Raw genomic sequence first — 4,234 nt, 5'->3', positions numbered from 1 at the left:
ATCATATGGAAATTTTATGGTATTTGTCCTCCTCCAACTGGCTTATTTCACTTAGCATAACCTCCAGGTCCATCCATGCTGTTCCAAAGGTTAAGATATTTAGATAGGTAGATAGATAGATAGATAGATAGATAGATAGATAGATAGATAGATATTTCAGAGAGGAAGTGAGAGGTAGAGAGAGGAAGAGAGAAACATCAATGATGAGAGAGAATCATTGATAAGTTGCCTCCTGCACGCCCCCCCACTGGGGATCAAGCCCTCAACCTGAGCATGTGCCCTGACTGGAATTGAACCCAGGACCCTTCAGTCCACAGGCTGACACTCTAGTCTAGCCCCTGAGCCAAACCAGCCAGGGCAAGATCTTGTGTGTGTGTGTGTGTGTGTGTGTGTGTGTGTGTGTGTGTGTGATTAGTACTCCACTGTGTAAATATACCACACTTTTTTATCTACTCATCTACTGATGGACACTTAGGCTGCTTTCAAATTTTGGCTATTGTAAGTAAAACTGCAAGAACATATGTGTGCATATATTACCTCAAATCAGAGTTTCGGGTTTCTTCTAATATATTTCTAGAAGTGGAATAACTGAATCATAAGGCAGTTCCATTTTTAATTTTGGGGGGAACACCCATACTGTTTTCCACAGTTGCTGCACCAGTCTGCATTTTCTCTAACAATGTGCTAGGGTCCCTTTTTCTCTGCATCTTTGCCAATACTTACTGTTTGTTGATGTATTGATGATAGTATTCAGGCAAGTATGAGGTGACATCTCATTATGGTTTTAATTTGCATTTTTTGGTGATTAGTGACATTGAGCATTTTTCATATGTCTGTTGGCCATTGGTGTGTCCTCTTTGGGGAAGTGTCTATTCAGTTCTTTGCCCATTTTTAAACTGGATTGTTTGTATTTTTGGTGTTGAGTGGTATACCTTCTTTATATTTCTTGGATATTAACCCCTTATCAGATTTGTCATTGGCAAATATGATCTCCCATTCAGTGGGTTGTCTTTTCATCTTGCTAATGGTTTCTTTTGCTGTGCAAAACTTTTTAGTTTGATGTTATCTCATTTGTTTATTTTTTCTTTTGTTCCTGTTGCCTGAGGAGATAACAGGAAAAATATTGCTATGAGAAATGTCCAAGATTTTCTACTCATGTTTTCTTCTAGGATTTTTCTGGTTTTGATTTTTACACTTAATTCTTTAATCCATTTTGAGTTTATTCTTTTACATGATATAAGAAGGTGGTCTAGTTTCATTTATTTCATGAATCTGTCCAATATTCCCAACACCATTAATTGAATAGACTGTCATTGCCCCATTGTATGTTCTTGCCCTATTTGTCAAATATTAATTGACCATAGCCCTGGCTGGGTTGCTCAGTTGGTTGGAACATCATCTCATGTACCAAAAGTTTGTGCTTTCGATTCCTGGTCAAGGCACATACCTAAGTCAAGAATTCAAACTCTGGGGGGGAGGAAAAAATGGCGGAGGCATAGACGGACGTGTTGGTGCTTTGTTCCGGAGCAGATAAGGGCGAGCAGCTGAAACGGGTAACTATCAGCCCGAACAAACAGAGGAGATTCAGCTGAGAGACAGTCTGTAGCCAGGAAAGACAGAGATCTCCTAGAAAATGGGAATGGTTAGAGATTGAGGCTGAAACCTCCCCCTGGGCGCCAGCCCAGCGGCGAGACCGCGCCATATTGAGTAGCTGTTATCCGCATCCAGAGATCGGCTACTAACCCGGAGGCAATGGCTCTCAAGCAGCGCGACTACTTCATGAACTCAGAGGAGACCTGCTTCCCTCCACGGAAAGGTTAGACCTCCCCCAAAGGTGCGGTTTGCAATTCAGGTTGGAGCGAGGAACGCGCGCGCCTGTGCAGGGGGAAATCTGCGCCCCCCAAAATCCGCGCCCATAGAGGCCAGCGTGACCCGCAAGTGGGGAGGGCTCCTGCAGGGCTGCTGGCAGAAGGTAACACTATAAATAAGCCCATAGTTGGACTGGATGCAAAGAGGCAACCTCAGATTCTCCTGGTGACCCGCTACTTGGTGCCAGGGGCCAGAGCGCGCGCAGAGACTCCGCGCAGTTCTGGAAGGTGGAGCCCTGCAAGTTCGCACAGCTTCCCAGGCTCTTGTTTACACACTTCCTCTTAAATCTGTGAGTTTGATTGTTGATCCCAGTGCATGTGATTGCCCAGTTGGGATCGCTAGCGGAGCTTGTAGGGGAAGATCGTTTTTAGGGAGCCTGGGAAACAGAGCTGGGAGTGGCGCCTGGGGAACCAGCTCTGGGCAGAGCTGGTTCAGGTACAATAGAGAACTCCTGGTCAGAGAGAACTTATAGCCTCGGAGGTCAATCTAGACACACTGCCACCCAGAGGCAGAGCCACGAAATGACTCTTCTGTAAATACAGATAAGGCAGTATCTGTACAGGAATCAATACGGCCTGCCTTAAAATCAGGACTGTGGCTTACAACACGGAGGAACAGTGTACCAGAGGGAAATTCAACATTCTCCTGAATTCCGGGCATGCCAAAAAGAAGATTAGAAGATCTGAAGCACCTGCATTACTGCACATTTTTATTTTTATTTTTTTAAATTACTTTTTCACCTCTTAAATAAGAAAACATTTTTTTTCTTTTTTTTCTTTTTTTTTCTTCCCCATCACCTGATTTTACCCTTTCAACTACTGCATTTTTATTTTTAACTAGTATTATTACTGCTACCATTTTACCATTTTTTAAAGTGTCATTTTATTTTGTCTTTATTTTATTTTGGGTCTAATGTTCTCCATCCTATTTTCATCGTTCCTTTAGCAACATTTTTCTCTACCTCAACTTGCCTCTGTGCTAAACCCTCTTCCCCACTTTTTCCCTTTTGTTGTCCTGTTTCTCTTACCCTAATCCAGCTTTAGATTTTCCCTATTCTTTCTACCCCCTGTCTAAATTTCACCCTACTTATATATCCTATGTCCAATCCCCTGCTCTAAACCCTTATACACCTTTCCCCTATCTTCCTTCAATATCCAAATTTTTTTCCTCTTCTTCTTCTTTTCTCTCTCTATTGTTTTATTGTTGTTTGCTTGATTGACAAGTATATTGGGGTTTTTTCTAGGATTGTTTGTGAGGTTAGTCTGCTTATTCTTTTTATTTTTCTGCCCCTCCCCCCCAGTTATTTCTGTGCTTCTGTTTTCCCTTGCGCCGCTTGATATTATTGGTTGTTTGTAGTTTGTATTCATCTCCAGGAATCTGTTGCTGTAATTTGGTGGTATTAGTGGTGGATCTATAGGAGTTTTCTCCTCATATAAATAGTCTCTTCCCCTTTTATACTTCATTCTCTTTTCTCTTTTTTTTCTTTCCTCTTCTTTTTTCCCCTCCCTTTTTCCAATTTCTTTTTTGCACTCCTTTTTTTTCTTTTTTTCTTTTTTCTTTTTTCTCTTCTACCTTTTTCTCTTCTTTCCTCCTTATCTCCTAACTCCCTTAGCTCGGGTGGCCACCTTTATTTGGGATTAGTAATATTGTAAATACATTCGTGTAAAGTGCCTGGTACGTTGTGCCTTGTTGTGTTGTATTTTGTGCCTTTAAATCAACGCAGCAGATCCAAGCAACAGTGGCCTCCTGATCACCACACGCTCTGTCTGGGGAACAGTTGCTGTGTGTGAAGCCTCCCTCCACCAGCCAGAAGAGCCACCACAGCTGTGAACAGCACCCATCAGAGGCCCTGCTATCAACAGAGGAGCCACTGCTAACACAACCGCCCAAGGAGCAACCACAGCCCGAGGAGCCACTGCTACCCAGGGAGCAGCCACTGAACAACTCAACAACTAGATATGTCAGTGAGATCAAACATGGGTAGACAAAGAAATGCTCAAAGTCGCTAATCATCCGAGAGATGCAAATCAAAACAACAATGAGATACCATCTCACACCTGTCAGAATGGCCATCATCAACAATTCAACAAACGACAAGTGCTGGAGAGGATGTGGAGAAAAAGGAACACTTGTGCACTGCTGGTGGGAATGCAGACTGGTGCAGCCACTATGGAAGACAGTATGGAGGTTCCTCAAAAAATTGGAAATGGAACTCCCATTTGACCCTGTGATCCCACTTCTAGGAATATATCCCAAGAAACCAGAAACACCAATCAGAAAGGATATGTGCACCCATATGTTCATAGCAGCACAATTCACCATAGCTAAGATCTGGAAACAGCCTAAGTGCCCATCAGTAGATGAA

The sequence above is a fragment of the Myotis lucifugus genome, unplaced genomic scaffold (assembly GCF_000147115.1).
Source record: "Myotis lucifugus unplaced genomic scaffold, Myoluc2.0 scaffold_749, whole genome shotgun sequence".
NCBI lineage: Eukaryota > Metazoa > Chordata > Mammalia > Chiroptera > Vespertilionidae > Myotis > Myotis lucifugus.
The sequence above is the reverse complement of the archived record's forward strand: the minus strand, read 5'-3'. Positions refer to the sequence as shown.